We start from the raw sequence: 20,540 nt of genomic DNA on the forward strand, positions 1-20,540 counted from the left end.
ACCATAAAAATTAACTTTGAAAAATTAATATGTACCAAAATATTATTTGTTATATTTTAAGGTTTTTATTACTTTCCCCATAATTTTTTTTTTATAGAACAGAGGGCAAACGGGCTGGAGGCTCACCTGATGTTAAGTGATACCACCGCCCATTGACACTCTCAATGCCAGAGGGCTCGCGAGTGCGTTGCCGGCCTTTTAAGAATTGGTACGCTCTTTTCTTGAAGGCCCCTAAGTCGAATTGGTTCAGAAACACTTCAGTGGGCAGCTGGTTCCACAAAGTGGTGTATTTTTTTGACTAGTCAGCGGTCGCCTTCGCAATTTACTAACTACTAATAAATTTGTCCTAATAAATTTGTCCTAAACAACGCATGCTGATGGAGAAAAATATTCTTTCATTAAGTTCTGTTTTATATTGCATTTTAACATTAACTTATATAATAATAGCAATTGTGAAAATAATATCAATTTTATAAATTAATTAAACAAAAACGCTGAAGCTCACATAGAGAATGGAAATAAAAAATTCAATTCCCTCCGTTGAATCAAGGTGGATGAATTTCATTACATTGGATGACGCAAAATACGAGGAATGATATTGTATGTGATTAGATTCTTAAAGTAAGGTTTTACTCCCAGTTTTAGTGTTTTGTTTTCGTTTGCATTATTAGATTGTATTCCTTTTCTTTAGCTTATCTCATTTTGCTAAAAATATTTCATTTTAGTAACCAATATATTAGGTCCTTACTTATGAAATTGGCGTTTTGTAACCATTACACCATATGAAACATGGTGTAATGGTTGCAGCTCCCTCATCCTATAATCAGCCTATAAACATTGAAAAAGCTGGCATTTTTCCATCATTACATCGTGACCGAAGATTGGAGTACACAGGACCTTACAAACAACTATCAAAACTGACAAGATAATATCTTCGAATAATATTGGAAAAGTCGTGAACTTTCTTCTGTTTGAAGTTTAAATCATTAAACCATTGAGTGACAATGTAAGACGGTTTAAATAGGCGATTTCACCATATCGTCATCAATTTCTCTTTATCATTGACGTAGAGTGAAGTATTTAATTATAATTTATAATAAACGTTTTCATCCTCATTTTACGTATAGAACAGATGGGGTAAGTTTTATAAAGTATTTCATAAAATGCTTATAAAGTATTAATATCAAATTAAAACGTAAAATTTCACGAAATTCCACATTCAAAGTAACTCGAACACAACCTCATTAATTCACATACGCCGTCATTTCAAACGCATTCGATTTTCATGTGGTGATTATAATTTGAGTACCACTACACTCTGGCTTATTAGTCATCGAAATTGCGAGTTGAAATCAGAATTTCTGCCTTTGGGACTGGATTTTAACCAATCCGGTATAGCTGAAGTTGATACTTGAACACAAATGATGCGAGGAATCTGGGTAATACTGGTACTCAATGGAGAATGCTGGTTATTACTGGCAAATCGAGATGGGCTAATTGGCTTGAATAGTATCAATCTTTTAATTAATTTACTATTCATTCTTTTGTATATATGCTCTTTTAAACTCAAGATCTGGTTAATTAAATACTACGGCGTAAAGTGTACTTAATCTGATTATAGACATATAACTTATATAGTAGATCATGACTGTAAGTTTATATGTAATAATTCAAATTCAAAAATCATTTATTCGTGTCGGTAACATAATGTACACTTATGAATGTCAAAATAAGAAATATACATTAAATGCTTCTAATTTTACATTTACTGCCAGTTCTCAAATCAAGGGCGTAGAACGGAAGAGAAGAACTGGCAATAAACTCTCCGCGTCTTCCCTTCCGTTCCACGCCCTTGAGTTGAGAACTGATAGTAAATGTAAAATTAGAAGCATTTAGTATTTACCATGTATTTCTTTTTGACATTTATAAGTGTATATTGTTTTACCTAACTGAATAATTGATTTTAATTTGATTTTGTTCGATAAAACTCGATTGGACATAAAAGAATGTAACAAATATATCAATAACTTCAATGTTTCCAATAGAATTCATAACTCTATGTTCTCTCTGTATATCTAGTGAAATCCAATATTCAAATATGCTTAAAAGGAACCTTTGTTCTGAAAAGCTTAATTGGAGCACCGTATTGAGAACTAAACAATGACTACTGTGTATGGAAGAGTAGTATAAATTGTGTAAATACTCTTTGCTTGCATCTAGGAATAACGACTTTTACAAGCAATTTCCTGATAAACAGAACTTTGTCTGCATAATATTTTTCTAGCCGCTCGGAAAGTAACTGTCTATGATTCGAATCACTCTTCGTTGAATACGGTCAAGTGGAGGGATCTCGTATAAGGGAGGTCCTGCACAGAGGTGAGAACAGCTCTTCGAATGTGGGGCCGAATTTGTGCTTTATAGTTGTAAGCAATGTCGATATCGGTCCTTTCAAGTAATGAGCTGCTAATTAAAGATTTAAGTTGGCAGCTGGTAGACAGTAGACTTTCAACAAAATAAAGTTTTGTACTGTCGTCACTTCAAACTCCGAGTTGGAACTTTTCTCTGTTACAAATGGCAAACTTCACAGTAGTTTAATATAGAAGAATAAAGCAAACATCCATCAGCGCTTCGAAGCATTTCAGATGTGGTGCATCCGTGCTCCGTAAACCAGAAGACTTGAAGTCTGTCGAGAAAACTTAATCAGAACCAGAAGCAACAAAAGTTCCATATCTCGGTCAACGCTACCACCAATTAATTATGATGCGCAAACGTCATAGTGGTAGAAGGACCAAGTCATGGTTGAGTAACGTTTGTGAGTGGGCTTTGGGTTTGGTTGGATTTCGAGTGTGGAAGAGTTGCTTCATATGCATCAGACATTACATGCCTCACGGCCAACCTTCAGTAATGAAGAAGACTAAAATAAGAAGAGGACAGTGCAGAGCACTTTCCTCACTCCACGAATAAGTAGGGTCATTACTCCCGTTAAAGATCGACCGCCGCAGGTACCAAACTTTTTAAATGTATTTTAAGGTTTCATCTATATATAACTAGCGGACCCGACAGACGTTGTCCTGTCTACACGTCTTTAATTTGATAATTTGAAACTTTTTTTAATAAGCTAAAACATTCTGGACCATTTTGATGAAAATTATTATTAAAATGTTATGACAACTATCTAATATATCCAGCACATGGTCTACAATAACACAATGATAACAAAACTATTGTTAATTTCATCGCAGCGCTAACTGTCGGGACAGACTAAAATTAAAATTCGAATATTATTTAAAATTTGACAGAAGATATAAGATATAATAAGATATACAACTGTATATCTACTATATATACTACATATAAGATTAAATATATCCTTAGATTTTTATCTTAGCTTAAAGGAAAATACGCAGCAAGAAATTTTCTTCACATAAAATGTATGAACAAATCATTCCTGCATTCATTACCTAAAAACCTTTGCTTTGTTGAAATGTAAATTCCCCTGTTGGTGTTGTCCTATTTAAATTTGTTCCCTAAAAGTGCTCGTTCTAAATTTAAGCATTCCCTTTGAAATATAATCCACTCAAATTGTTAATTGTTAGTAATTACGATATATTTATTTAATAAAAGCGTTTATACTAATGCTTGTTCAAAATAGTGTGTTTGTGAAAATTATTTAAATTGAAATCGGAACAAAATTGCGGTAGATTTGGTTTGCCATTATTATTGGCGATATTATATATTTAGAAAACCCATTTATTAAAAGTTGATCTTTAGTTAAACATTTAACTGACATCCATTTGCTTTGTTTTGTTATCCGACTGTCTTGTTTAGCTTTCTAAACCACGCGGAAAAAGGAGTGCTTACCACATTTCACGGTATAACATTGCAGAGATTTGTAAGCGCATTGATTGGTGATCTAATTTTTCATTTTTTTTTCTTGTATAATTTTATTTTTTATTTTTATATTATATATTTTTTTCTTTCTTGTGTTTTATGGTTTTTTTTATTACTCTTTAAGGTATAATATTCTACGGTTTATATTTGTTAATATGTGAGGAACATGTATACTAACAATACAATAATAGACCTGAATAGTAGTTTTATTCTGGGAATACTTTGTCTTCATATATAATTACTTAACTAATATAGACAAATATTGTAAAGTATACTTTCAAACGGTAACTGTGGAGATTTTTGTCCATTCTTCTCCACATGAAACTACCTTTTGAAGGGGAACTAGAATAATTTTTATATTTAAAATAGCCATTTCAGATAATCTTATTGGAATAAATGATTTGATTTGTATTATTAATATTATGTTTACATCCATAAATGTAATAAGATACAATGGAAATATTAAACTAACTTCTTTAATTTCCAAGTCATTAGAGATAATTAGCGCAATTAAGATCGTTAGTTAAAGCGGTTGATTGAAATTTATTATGGCTAAAAGTTAACGTTGGGTCCACATCGTCTTTTGAATTACACAGAGTAGAACTGATCCTTAAAATTGAATTATAGAAGTTCTAAGTATATAATTACAAATGATTATGGGCTTCACTTAGTCTCTAGTTCCTGAGTTTATACTAGAACAAATTATAAATATATCTGTGTTGGTTAAGGATATTTCAGTTCTTAAAATACAAACATCTATACTGTACGGTGTTCGTTGCCATAGTTACCTATTGTGTTACAGTTACCATTATGTCGTAACCATGGTAACAAATGAAGTTACTATATTAAGTCCATATTTTATAATCATCCCCACAGTTTTAGCAGTAGATAGGGCGTGCCTAAATAAAATGGAAAAGTTACTTATATAAGGGTTTCACATATATTATTTCCATTTCGTGTCTGCGTGTATAAGATAGTAATTACGACCAATACGCACTATCAAATAAATACACAAACACGGTATTAACATGTTTGAAACATTTATATTTCAAATAGCCTTGAAAATATAAATGTTCTGTTACGATTAATATTATTCGTGTTAAATCTATATATTTGAAGGCTTCAAATATATAGATACGTCATGGTGTCAGGGGATTAAGGTATAGTTCAAGCTATAATAATTACCGGGGATTAAAAATAAGCCCTATTGTCGATTCCGCACTAAGGAACAATACTCCCACAGAAGCTGCAATTAACGTTACGCTCCGTAGTTCACTCTTTACTGTCCTCGGTTCCGCAATTATCATCAGTATAGACCATGTCCTTACATCATATACATACAACTCGCGAGCCTTCTAGCATCGAGTGTCCATGGGCGGCGGTATCACTTAACATCAGGTGAGCCTCCTGCCCGATTGCCTAAAAAAACTCGTGTAGATTTAAATTAATGCAAAATAACGAGTTCGTTATCAAGATTTGATAAGCAACATCTCAAGAGGATTCTTCAAATAATTAAGAGTTGTAACTTGGCAAGGGGTGGGAATGGACAGAGTATTGAAGGGTTTGAAGAAGGCTTTTGTCTAAGGGAAACACAAGATAACGAAGCGAAGAACAAAATATATTAAACAGTATTGATAGGTTTCATTGTTAAATATTAGTTCAGTTCAGTTTTGTAATTCAATACAAATAAAGAGCTGGCCTCAACAATGCCGTGGACATATTTAAATTCTTTAAGTTGATTGGGCCTAGAACGGGCGAGAAGTGACTATAAACTCTTCGTCACTTTTTAAATTACTCGCGTCATTTTCGATACAAATGTCACTATTAAACGTATGTGGAAAGTAGAAATGCCTACAGATATGACATTTGTATGCAGTTCCTTTAACGTCACTTTTCCAATTCCTATTTCAATTAAACAAACATTTCTGTAACGTCAACTTCAACTTGAAGCCATTACTGGCAAATAGTTATGTAAACACGATCGTATTTCTTTTAATCCATTAAGAAACTTGATATAATATTAAATATTGAAGGTAAATGTTGGCAAACAAATCAGCTTGTATGGAGAAATAGAATTATGAAAACATTTTATAAATATCCTCTAGACACAAAAAAAAAATTGTTGGTCTAAATTTGATTCTTGACTGTCAGAAATACGATTGAGTCCGGATGTGGAATGATTTTTATGATCACTCATTATATTATTATGTTTATATTCATCCTACACTTGCTCGTTGGATGAATAAAAACATAATAAGTGTTCAAAATATTTATTTGTATTTGAAAAATTACGTTGAGGGTACCATAATTTACTTATATTAATTAATTATTTTTGTCATTAATTTTAATATGTGTATTTTGTATGGTTGATATTTAGTGTTAAATTCTGTGTACAGATGTAATTGGATTTCAGGTTTTCAAATGTTGTTTAGTGTGTAATAACTGTATGTAACTTATCAATCTGTTTTCTGTTTTTGTACCTAAATGTAAATGTTTTTTTATATAAATAGTATGGCTTAAAGAAGTAAATAAATAAGTAATCATTTACTATAAAGGTATCTAAAGGTAACATCTACGAAGGCGCTAAGTATGATTTCCAAATGATTAATTTATACGTTTTTTGATATCGTTATCCTTAGCATCAGATGTTAGCATCTGACCCTATATTGAATGAATATTATGATAAGTCAGTCTGCGATTGTGATATCATATAATACTCTTTCACTCTAAATTTACTTTTACTCCAAATTTATGTATGTAGAAATATAACTTTACGCTGAATGAATTATTTATAACAATTTGAATTTCATAAGAACTGAATGTGAAACGAGCCATTTGTGTTTATTTGAGTTTCCTTTAGATGCAACGCTAACTTAAGTTATTTTCGCTATTATTTGAGCATTCATCTCAATTGTAAAATGTCTGTATTAATAAAATTTCTGCTCAGAATATTTGTACCGAGAGAAATAGAATTATAGCAATGTATTGTCCGTCTGCGTTTTATATAACTGTATTATATTTTTGTTTAAATCTCCAAGGGAATTAATTAAATGTACCTACTACAATTCCGAATATTTTTTTTAATTTTTTTGACATTTTTTTACTAGCTATGTTTCTAGATCAGTGTTTTCGCCATACGACATTCTAATATATTTGTAATTTGTAAATGCACTTCTTATTCAAGACAATGTAACTTTGCTTACTTTCGGTTAGCCACCGCCAATTTCTAACAGGCCTTCCATTGAAAATTTATCTTGAAAAATATTTTTTTATTATTTCCTATATATGTATATCGTTTTAATACTTATCTTAAAAAAAATTCAAATTCTCAGTTCATATGTTATGTTCCTACAATATATTATGCTTATTGGAAATTCCATCCCACAGCACCTTCTTAGGCAATTCATTTAGGATCGCCGCCACTAAGGGCCCCATTTACACGAGCGGCACGATGCTGACGGCAGATTAACTGCACTCGTCGACGGCAGCTATTGACGCTTTGGCGACATTTGTCGACCCGACGGCAGCAACCGTCGACATGTTAAAATCGGAGCTGTACGGCAGCCATCATCGACTCTCTTTGTGTATGAGTCAGTATCCAGTTGCAAAATTAATTCTGAACACTGTTATTGCTTTTATCCCGTCACCATCGACAAAAACGAAAAAGAAGCACACGTACATTGTGGGTTCAAGAAATATTAATGAATAGAAAACAAGATGGACATTTTTTTTTACAAACAGCCGCCCGCGCTAATATTTTGTTACTGTACTCTTGTAGTTTATGATTCTAAATAAAAGCAATTTTCTTTACTGCAACATTACGCATTTCCGTTGCCAATGCGTTGACGGCTGCCGCCGACAGGTGTCGACGGCTACAGTTGCCTTTGGCGTTGACATCGCGCCGTTCGTGAAAAGGAGCCCTAAGTTGCGGAATAGGTTAACTGATTCCATACGTTTGGCTGCCTCACTATCATCTTTTAAAACTCTTCTGCCTAAACATTTCTTAAATCCTGATCAATCATGACTCGTGTAATCCAAGTATTTCCTTTTCTTTTGTATTGCCATTCAATAATCTAAGAGATTATCTTTTTATAATTTAGTTTGTTTTATTATTTTTTGTATTAGATTTAGATTAAGGTTCTATATAAAATTTGGAAAAAACCATACTACACTTTACTTACATTATTTCTTTTTTCAGTTTTTCCTTTCAGACGGTTGCCTGGAAGAGATCGCTAGTTTGCGATAAGGCCGCTCGTTGCACCCCAAGTAATTTTTATGAATTATGTTATTAGTTTTATTTTTAAATGTAACGAAGTGTAAATAAATAAATATTTTTTTAGCACGTCCTGTAATAAATATACTAGGCCAATAAACAATTCACCACACAAATATATATATATATATATATATTATACGTGTATCTTGATTCTCGGTGTGTTTCGCACTTAGCACAATGTCTCTAGTGACGTGAGACGTAAATCAAATGTATTTACATTCATTGCATTACATAATATGTTTGAATGCTAATATTGAAGCTTTGATAGATACTCGCATTCAGACAGCCATGCACATATGGCAAATTAGATTTAACAAACTTAATGATTCGATTCGATTGTGAAATATTATTATTGTAAGATGTTGGATATATATTCTATCATATTAATTTTATGAACACATGAGTTTATATAGTACTAATAATTACTAATAATTACGTCACTTTAAAATATTGTTACCTCTTTTACAAATAAATTTAAGAAAATAAAGAAAAGCTGTACAAAAAAGCTTACTATATAGTTAACGATTATGAAGTTGATAAAAGGGCCTGTGACTAGTGCTAGACAGGTTACTTCTAATTTGCGATATTTGTTTTAAAATAAGTGTTGTTTGACGATTTGCTTTTTTAAAAGAGTACCGAGAGTTCTTTACGTTTTTATCTCGGCCTACACCCTCTATCTTCTTTGCTGATGAGTCGGGATGCCTACAGATTCAAATGACGTGGAATAAGTGATACCTGTATCTTATGTTCCATAATAAACAGATTTCTTTTATAAATATTAAAATTCCATGTTCCTTTGTTTACAAAAAATTGTAAATTAAAACACATTCCAACGAATTTTACGGTAAAAGATAAGTCTCATGTGTTGATCAGCACAGCAGGTCTTAATCCAAATTTTAAATTTAAACTAAATATTACGTATTAAACTACTTTATGTCGCGTTTAAAGCCCTGTAGCTGGCAGGTGATAAAATGGCACAGTAAGTTATAGCGTGATAGCACTACGTTGAATTCAGACTCACACTAATTTTACATAAAAGAATATATGTGGTACGTTTTTTCTATTAATGCTAAATGAACGTTTTGATTTCCTCTCCTTATTTGAAACCAACAATAGTATGATGGGATATTAGGTAAGACACTAAAAAGGACAAGACAATGGAGTAGGAGCTAACATTTGACGGAGAAAGAAAAATAGTCAAAGGCAGAAACTAACAATTAATTTAATTGACAACATAACAGAGGCATACGCTGGAACTGATTGAAGCAAACGATAACCAGAGGAATGACCTGGAAGACCAGCATCTTGCAGCAGCAGCAGTACTTGTGCCGCGACCAAACTCAAAGGCCGGCAACGCACTCGCGAGCCCTCTGGCATTGAGAGTGTCCATGGGCGGCGGTATCACTTAACATCAGGTGAGCTGCCCGTTTGCCCCCTGTTCTATAATAAAAAAAAATAATAATAAACTCGAACAGCAATCGATTGAGTATTTTAATCATCGAGGGAATTTTAATTTTATTTATTGTTTTTCGTCGGCGTAAAACGGTTTCGTAAATATATAAAACAGCTAATCACACATCTGTATTTCTATATGAGGAGTATATTTATATGAGGATCGAAGGAAATCCATGTACACTCGTGGAAAACAAGAAAACATCACCCTCAAAATTTTATAAAACTATTGGTAGTCTTAATCGAATTGTTTATTGGATTTTTATTCCTTTTATGTAGATATACCAGTAATGTAAAATATATATACGTAGTGATGGAAGGTTGACTACGTTTCCAGAAACTAAAGCTCAAACAGGCAATCCTAAGAAAGCTGTTCTCCAGAGGTCCAGAAACGTTCTTAACACAAACTTTACGACAATTATATTCGCACAAAATTTTAACTGAATTTTGCGCTTTTTAAGATTTTTAATCAATTACCATTCGACTTATATTGCTAAGTAAATATTTAAATTAATTCTAAATCTAAATTTCGTTTCCCTGAACACTAGACTAACAAACACATGCGCGATTAGAACCGTTGCGTACCGTAAAAGCATTTAATGTATTAATAAAACATGTATTACAAATCAAAATATACAAATAATAACTTTGCCAGGCCAACGGTAAAATGAACGAACAAAAGCTATTAATTACTTGAATGTCGTTATAGTTTAGAACATTCCATTTTCAAAATTCAAAAGAAGAAACTGTTGAGTACCAGAAAAGGAAGCGTGAGGCCTAGACATCCTTCCTGTGTCGTAAAAAGTTCTCATATGTCACTTGGCAATCAAGCAAGTTAGCTTTGCCAAAATGTGGTTACGACTTTATTTACTTATCATGTAGGTTTATAGCGGAATTTCGTGCAACGAATCAACCTTAGATAAGATACGGCTTGTGCTAAATAATGCAAATATTACAACCATAGTTAAATGTTACGGAAAATGATTTGAACTCGAATTTTTAACTGAAAATAGAATTTTTTAAAAGCAAGATTAGCATACAAATTGAAAATAGAATACTAAAAATCGTGCAACGTTTTTTGCTGAAAATGTATTCACTCTATACAATATCGATCGTTATATCGGAAAATAACCTGAAAATGTTAGACAATGTCTAAATGTCTAAACTATCTTTAATTTATACTTTGAGATAAAATCTCGAAGCAATAATTTGACGCTGAAATTTCTTAAACTAAAAAGAAAAAAAATTACATAATTTAATGATTTTGATTGAAAATTAACATTGTTTTTAATTTTTTTCTTTGTGAATTTTCATCCTTTTGCTTCACTTTTATGTTGGTGCGGCTGAAAATTAAATAAATATTAAGCGTTTAATATTATATGTTTTAAAACAAACGTCAACAAGAAACATTTTTAAATAAAGAACGTAAAAGTACAATGTAAATTGAAAGTTCCATAACGCTACACGTACTTAAAGCGATAAAAGTCTTACTCCAAAAACAAAGAAACTTCATCACTTCAAATAGAATTCTAGTTCACTGATTTTCCACCACTTACAAAGATATTCAGGAAAATGTTAAGGCGTCATCAAACTGGTCATTAATTATTTTAAATAATTAAATATGTATACTATAAATGTAATTCTAACTCACTATTCATTACAATTTGTATAATAATATACTATATAAAATTTTAAACATATAAAAAAAAATATTTAAGTGATATATAAAATGACACATTTCTTTATATGCTGATCAGCTATTAAAAAAATTGTAGGCCTTTTTTTCTTTTCAGCCCTATTTCCATAGGGCAACAATATTAATTGGTATTCAATAAGGTAATTATATCACTATGAAATATAACAGGTCTTTATTACCACAGTACATTTCAGTAATTCATAATTTGATAACTATTATAATCTGCACTGAATTACTACTTTTATTTGCATATTTGTACTAAGGCATAAATCAACCTAAATAATAAATATGACTCCAAAATACACTGCGTTGGCTCAACTCCAAAAGGAAGTAAGTTGCAGTGAGCTTGTTAGGTAGAGGCTTTATTCGATTGTTAAATATCACATTGAGTGCACTGCTTTTTATCTTTTAATATCTGTCGGAATATTTCCTGCGTTTGCAGTATTCCATTTCAAAGGGATTCAGAACTTAGAATTCAGCTGTAATTATATTTTTGCTGTATTTACTATTGTTTACCCGTTTAATTCACATTCATTCATAGATAGCCGCTTAAATAGTGTTTTACTTATAAAAAATAAAATAGTGCTACAAGGAACAAAGAGATTTCTCATTTTATCCGTTCATCAAAGGCATTTTGAATTTCAAGTCTTGGTATTTCCTTATGATATTTTACAAGTTCTTTTATTGGATTCCGCCAATTAGATATAAATTTGCACTGGTACCTCACGAACAATTGGATTCAAGTGTAGGCCTCGGTCATTGAACTGATCTGAATTGCTTCATGTGGGAATAGTTTCAAAGATAAAGCTTTGTACAGTAAGCAAGTGTATCAGACAAATCGATCGTCTACCAGTTTGTATTGAATTTGTCCAGTAGAGTTCCTATTGCTTACGTAATAGTATATATGATTTACAGGAGAGACTAAGGGTTTCCTATGCTTCTTAAAATAAGACAAAGTTTGTGCCCTATTATAACTGACTTCAACGGAAGAATGTGGTTAATTCGATGTATCATTTTATTGTGTAAGTTCGTTATATGCATTGAATTGTTGTAGTCTCCAAAACGTCGCTGTATATATTTATTTATATATAATAAGAAGTTACACTTTATACATGTAAAAATAAATTTTTGAGGCAAATGTATTTTTTTTCACCTGTTCAGACACACTTCTGGCCCCTTCCCATCTTCGTGGAACCCACAACAGCGCTGGTGCGGATTGTGATGCGGCTGAAAAAGCTAAAGCTTCAAATACAGGGGTCAAGGCTTCGAATATGATTTTGTCCCATTCGATGCCGAGACCCTTGGTCCGTGGGGTCCTAGCGCTATAAAGCTTTTTAGGGAAATATCAAAAATGTTAGTCGACAGATGATGATAGGTTAACGGAACTTTATCATTGTCCGTTAAGTGAGCTGCCAAAAGTTATATTTTTATTAGTGCCTATGGTAGTTAGTTAATTTCTTATATTTTATATTATTATCTAATTTCATATATTTGTTTTTTTTTTGTTGTAGGTATATTACTTATTTTTTACTCTTGTCAATTTAGGGTCACCTGTTAAGGTAGGAGTTTTTTTTACAAATAAATAAATAATAAAATAAATGTTATAAATACTGAAAACTTAGGGTTGCCTGGAAGAGATCGCTTGTTAGCGATAAGGCCGCCCGTTGCATCCCTTGTAACTTATATATATTGTGTTATTTGTGTTTCTTTCTAGCAACGAAGTGTGAATAAATAAATAATTAAATAAAATGATAAAAAATAAACACATTGTTATTCAATACTTTTTAGCATAAAACACATATCATTAAATTTTCTGCAGTTCCAGTTTCAATCTAATTTTCTAAAAGGCGTGAGGTTTAAGTGCACAGGCGGATCGGCGGATTTGAAAAATATGAATCTCAGTCCTCTAAATAATTAAACAATATTATTTTTTGTATTATAAATAAAAGTGTTTTGTTTGTTATGCAAAAATTTTGCTGCGCACTTTGTGGAACCAGCTGCCCACTGAAGTATTTCCGAACCAATTCGACTTAGGGTCCTTCTAGAAAAGAGCGTACAAATTCATTAAAATCCGGCACTCGCGAGCCCTCTGGCATTGAGTGTCCATGGGCGGCGGTATCACTTACCATCAGGTGAGCCTCCTGCCCGTTTGCCCCCTGTTCTATATAAAGAAATTAGTTCAATTGTACTTGCACAAATCGAGCAAATATTTTACGTTTCATGCCTATTAATCAAATTTTTAGCGTTAACGTTAGCCTGTGCTTTGAGTTAAAAAAAACTAAACTGGGAAAGAGAAATAGTATCCACGTTAAGGAAAGCATAGAATGAGACATGCGTTGAGATGGCATGCTTACAAACAAAATGCGTAGTTTTTGGGACCGCATTGCGCCCAATAAAATCGAAGGGACTTCACACTACGACTACTACTACTACATCCGAGTAAATGTATTATATAATGGTTTTAAAAAAGCATAATCATGGTTTAGAATAGATATAACTATTGCTATCTTCTTCTACGTGTTTTCACTCACGTAAGTTGGGCCGATCTTTCGCGGTTTCGCGAACGAAATGCCACATACCAAGTTTTTTTTTATACAACCGGGGGCAAACGGGCAGGAATCTTACAGAAATAACCTGGACGGAATAGCACCGGAAATTGCGTGACAGGACGGTAACAGAGATACTATTGAATGATGATTAGAAGCTGTGATTATGAATATTTGGTATATACATGTTCACTAGTATCAATTATGTAATGCAATTACCGTGCGTCCGAATTATCTCGCAAGTAACGTTGTCACTTGACTAAACAAATAATATTTAATTATGTAAATGGATTTGCATATGGTAATATGTAATAACATTAATTCAGACTTGAGGATTGCGTAGATTGATATATGTTTAAACAAAAATTTAACACATAAACGCATTACGAACGGTAATCTCATTAATCACATGACAAATGTAAAGACCACCCGGAATGACCGAGAAGAAAAAGCTGTAAAATGCTGGTTGACTATCGGCCTAGATGAGGACACCTGAAAAGGGTTGGAAGAGATCTTCACCCAAAATGGGTCCATATTCAAAGCTGACATATTTTTCAACCTTTAGCTGTACTATTAGCTATAGAAAAAATAGCTTTTTTTATTATTTAACCAACTAAATCAATATTAATTCCGAATTTTCTTTAAAGTACTGATCTAAAAATATTACAACTCAAGATCGGCTGGACCGATGTTAAGTATCTCTTTATAATATTATTATAAGTAAATAGCATCATATTATAATAAATAAATTGCAGAATAACTAATAAAGTATCGAATAACAATAAATTAATTTTACGAATGCAAACAGGTGCCATCTGTTGAAAAACATTGCAATGAAAAACGTTACATAGAATTCGTGTTAGTTTAAGAAATTCCGATCTTGAGGTGAATCAGGAAGTAATGGCAAGCAATAAAACATTTCTGTACTTGCAAAAACGTTGAATTAATGTCATTTCCTTAATAAAATTTTAATCAAGGTAACACGATTAGATTGTTAGGCGAAACAAAGTTAGCCGGGTCAGATAGTATTTTAAAACACTATCATTTCTCTCGTGATGGGACGGTGTATACAATCACAGTATTAAAATGTATCTAAAACAGCAATAAAAGTTTTAGGGAAAGTATAGTTAGCTTTAAATAGTAAGATAAAGCCAAATGTGTAATACAATATATACATAGATATGTGAGCGTAATAGACACTTGTACTAATCTTCTGTCCACCTTATTGATTTTCAGAGCCTCCAGTTGGCGTGAGCCTATTCCATGTATACAATATGTACGTTCAAAAGACGATACTAACGATTTCATATAACATAATATTGAATTTAATTTTAATTACTGTTGTGTAAACTTATAAACATTATTTAGATATAATAGATGAGTTTAAAATATCAAAATTTAGAGAACCTTTTTATATTTCGAAACCTATTTATATAATGACATTTATTAATATAAAATTCATGTGATTTAAATTCTAGTAGATATCAGTATGAGAAAATGATTATAATATTATAGAGAATTTGAAAAAATATTTAATGACTGTATTGGGTATCCCCATGTAAAAAAAAACAAATAGAACAATATATATAAAGAAATGTAAAACAACATATATTCCCAACAATTAGTTGGGAAGTAACAATTTTATGGCATAATCGCTCATTTAATAGAAACTGATCAATTTATAGAAATTTAGACATACATTATAAAACTTAGGCCTTGTTTAATAATTGCGAGAGCTTCAGTTAAAACATTTTAAATAACTAGGGACGCATTTTAACCGGCACGAAACTCAAAGCAAATCAATAATTTATTTATATCACTTATTGAATATACACTTTTGAACGTTCCTAAAAAAAGGCATACATTTACTGCCAGTTTTAAAATTAAGGGCGTAGAACGGACGAGAAGAACTGTCAATAAACTTGCAGTCACCAAGATTTTTACCATTTTTTTGTATAAAAACCTTGTATAATATGATATGTTTAAGCGTACCTGTTAACTTATGATTAAATGTATAGTCTGGATCTATACTAAAACATATTTAAAACATATATGAGGAATTTAAAAATCACAGTTTTATATAATTCCGTTTCAAATTCTCTCATTCTCGAATTACCTAAATATATTAGTACTATTAACTTAATTAACACAGATGAATTTGTGTTTCTCACAATAGTCTAGGATAATTTTTAATAAAACCTCAACAAAGTACCAAGCGTAATATACAATTAATGATGCACGGATTTACTAAAAGATTTATGGGTTTGTTAAGACACCGTAAAAGCTACATTAAATTAATAATAAACATCTTAATAAAGAATTATTGATATACAGCTTATAATTAATGATTCAGTGTTATAAAATGACGCAATAATATTGCAATCTAATAAATAAAAAGTTACTTAATGAGATTGTTTAGTTAAATCACTTAAATTACAGAATGCAATTTCTTTTGTTATTACAATTAAAATATAGAGGCTTAAACGAATTTGTAAAAAAAAAATTAAAAAACAACTGAAATTTTGTAAAGTAATAGTTTAATATATCTTGACTATGTTGGATTTTCACTTCTATTCTAGACGCGGACAGTGTAACTGAATCTTTGGCTCTTTATTAATATAAGTTATTGTACCTAATGAATATGTTGTATGTTGTGCTTATAAATAAAACAATATGAAGTGAGTATTTTTTTAATTTTTCGCCTCGAATAACGCGATCACCTGTACATGACACACGCTATCGATATTAAGGTCTCACACATGCCAGTTGCCTTACGTAGAGATTGTTCAATATTTTGTCGTTCCTTTAGCAAACGTGCAACATTCATTACACCCCTGCTGCAATCGAACGCACGAAGACAGGCTTGGGGTTATTAGTGGGATAATAATTCAACTCAAAGTATATTTATTTATGACATGATTGTATGTCATCAAGATAATAAAGTAAAACAGAGTCGCTAGTTACTAACATAGGTAACTTCGAAACCAGGTTTGCATCAGTGATTCTCTTCCAACCTTTCCTTTGTCCATTCGTGAGCTCTAACAGCATAATGCGCCTTTGTGATGTTTTCACTTGTTTTATACCTAATGCAATGTGGAATGACTTGCTTCCTGGTAAAGTTACTTTAGTTTCCATTTGGAATGTGTAATTTCAAAGTTTTTGTCTTTTTAGTAATCGAGTGAGGCCATATTAGTACGTTTTAAGTTTTTTTATAAGCCCTTTAAAATATTAACTTATTTGTTTTGATTAAGAAGCTAATAATATACTACTTTTTAAATCAGATATTGGACTGAATATCTGCTGACTGACCGATCAACACTTGTAATACCCGAATGCTTAGAAGTATGACGTCAGGCAACGGTCTTTTGTTGACTGTATAATTAAAATTAAATAGGTAGTCCTTCCAAATTCAATTGTATTAAAAATATGTGTAATATTTATGCATTTCACACATTTCACAAATAATTATATTTAGTTGGTATGTATTGCTTTATTAGGCTTTCAGCCGAGTTCTACTTGTGTCTTAAAACAGATATATCTTTGAAACGAAACATTTAATTTGCCTGCTGAGTGAAAGAGTTACTCAATCTGTTTTTTTTTATTTATTTAATCGATTTTGGAAAAAAATACAGTTTAGTTACCTTTTGTGGAATTACAATTTAACTCGTTTTTGATAAATTAAATTGTGTACGTGTGTCTGTTTTGTCTATGGCTGTATTCTCTTACAACATGTTCTTAGAAGCCTAAATAGATTATAAAACTCAGTATTATCCAGATCCATTTAAAACTTATTCAAACTGGTTTATAATACAAGTCGGTGTAAAACATTTTATATAGCCGAACATGACCCAAGATGACATCTCTCTTCACAAATATCTCATTGAAACTATAAGACTTGATTTTGGATCCGATAGCAACAGTAAAATGATAAAGCTTCGTTGGACAAGTGAAAGTTTCAAACGTAATTTCCCTTCCACTAACTTTGAGGAATCTGTGGGTAAATCTTATCAAATTGTTAGATCTGGCGAGGGCTCGAGGGCGCGTTTTTATCGAGTTACCTTGCGGCAGGCCTTAAGACGTAAACATTTTAACTGGAACCTTACAAGTTACTCAGCTATTGTCGTTTAAATATTAAAAAAACACATAAAATGTACCTTAAAAATAAAATTTTCTTAAAATCACCAAAAAGCTAAGTTATGAAGATTCAGCGTAGAAAATACTTGAGACTAAATTATTTTAAAGATTTTCTTACTATCAGATACCATATATACAGAGGTTCATCTGTATTGTCTCACAGAAAATTTAATACGTATGAATAAAGACACACATATATTAGGAAATCCAAACAAAGACTTTTTGCTTTTCGTAAATTGGTATTTAAGTATCGTGATTTGTATTATTTTATTTGACTATAGCAAAGCTTTTGATAACATAAGCCACAGTGACATATAAAAATGGCTAAACACTTTATAAATATATATTTACAAAAACATATAAATATAATTGAATATGAAAACTGCATGAGTAAGATCAAGCTAGAATGCATGGATGAAATTATAATAGAGAGAGGAATCAGCCCCTTGGCTGACCCTTTAAGAATTGTTATGCTCTTTTCTCCAAGGACCCTAAGTCGAATTTCTTCGGACATACTTCAGCGGGTAGCTGGTTTCATAATAATTATATCAAAAGTAATATTTCTTTACCATAAACGAAATCTCCAATAGATTCATCAATGTAACCGCGCCGCGCTGAATATGATTGTGTATTATAATATGCAAATATTTTATCTCGTTAGTCCACGCTAGTAACTCACTACCGTGTTATTGCTAAATTAAACGCTGATCACATCAGTTTCATTTAAATTACATATGGCGATTTAATGTCAATAAATATGTTAATAAATTTGTGTAATGCATTTTTTCGTCCAGATTAGCTGAAAACAATAACTAATCTAGTGTAATCTCTGGTTTAGCGTGAATTGTTTAATTGCTCTTAAGAGAACAGCAACTTCCGATTTCGTAAAGCCAAAACATAAGGACTCTTAATTAACACTATCATAGTTTAAGCTTCAAAACTATTGTATCTCTCACTCTCACTCTCTCTTTCTTGACTATATCTATTTAAAAAAGTCTATAGTTTATTTATTTATAAAAGTCTTAATAGTTAAGGTAAAATTGGGTGAAATGCCTTTTGAAGTATCTAGAACTTAATATAATAAAAAGGGGAAACCAATAATTCAAATTCAAATTCAAATTCAAAATTTATTTATTCATGTAGGTAACAATGTACACTTATGAACGTCAAAAAAAGAAATATTAAATGAATTTAATTTTACATTTACTGCCAGTTCTCAAATCAAGGGCGTAGAACGGAAGAGAAGAACTGGCAATAAACTCTCCGTCACTCTTTTTAATCGCCAAGTTTTTTTTTTTACACAATGCTTGTAAGGAGCTGCAACCACTACACCATGTTCCATATGACATATTGAGTAATAAAGAATAAAAAATAAAAAATAAAAAAAAATTAAAAACAAAGATTTGTCCTCTATCAGCAGGAGGCATGGTGAAATAGGAGCACGCACTTACGTACTCGTGAGAACAACACGCAAAGACGTAGTATAAACAACTAATATCACCGCAAACACGAATTCAAGTACGACCAGTCACCACAAGTAGCACTCGTTCACGAGTATGACGCATGGCCAGCCATTGGCCCCCTCGCCATATTTTAGGGAGAGAGACAACCCGACGCATGGACGCCGCCACAAGCAATGACATTTGAGTGAGCATGACGATCCTTGAAATGTGCACTTGGCTACACAAGAAAATAGTAATAATCGATCAGACTAAGACTATTACCATCCTTAACCTGCATGCTTCACCACGACCTATGCAAAAAATTGATAAGCAATGGCCATAACTATTTAATCACCTTCCTAGAAGTTTAGATCAATGACGTGAATTTTTTTCAAGGGGAAGGTGATTCAATTTTTACAAGGAGTATTTAGATCATAAGTTAACAAATTCAAAATAACTTAACTTATTATTTTCTTATTGTTGTTATTATATGACATTATAAATCTAATTGTACCACTCTCATAACGAGGAGAATTATCTCAAAAAACATTTTAGAATTGATAAACTTTTCACGTCGAACTTTTTTAAAATGCGTGACATTTATTTATTTGTTATATTTATAAATGCTTATTCCTTAGCACATAAAGATCACTTTTCAATGTCAAATCCGTAGCCACTCATCAATTCAATAACGAATTGGATAGAATGGGCTGGAGGCGATAGTATACTGTAAAATATCATTTATTTCTCTTATCATTGTCTGAAGTATCGACTTTTGAACTCCGATAGTCCTTGAAATGTAGTGATGTTAAATATATCGATATTTTCTAATATTTATTTTTCTTCTTCGGTATTTTTCGCTAATATATCATATTCCAGATATGTCACTGTTGGTCTCAAAAATCCTATATTCATGTTAAAGATCTGGCACAGTAATTCTGTATAATTCTTTTGTGTAAATAAAATAGTTTTACCGCGGCATAAGAATCAATATATCAATAGGATATATTATTATAAAGTATTTTTAACCAAACCTACAATTTGATATTCAATAAGTGTGTTCTTAATCGACTAATGCCTAAATAATATATTTAATTCTCAAA

The sequence above is a fragment of the Pieris rapae genome, chromosome 7 (genome assembly GCF_905147795.1).
Source record: "Pieris rapae chromosome 7, ilPieRapa1.1, whole genome shotgun sequence".
Lineage (NCBI taxonomy): Eukaryota > Metazoa > Arthropoda > Insecta > Lepidoptera > Pieridae > Pieris > Pieris rapae.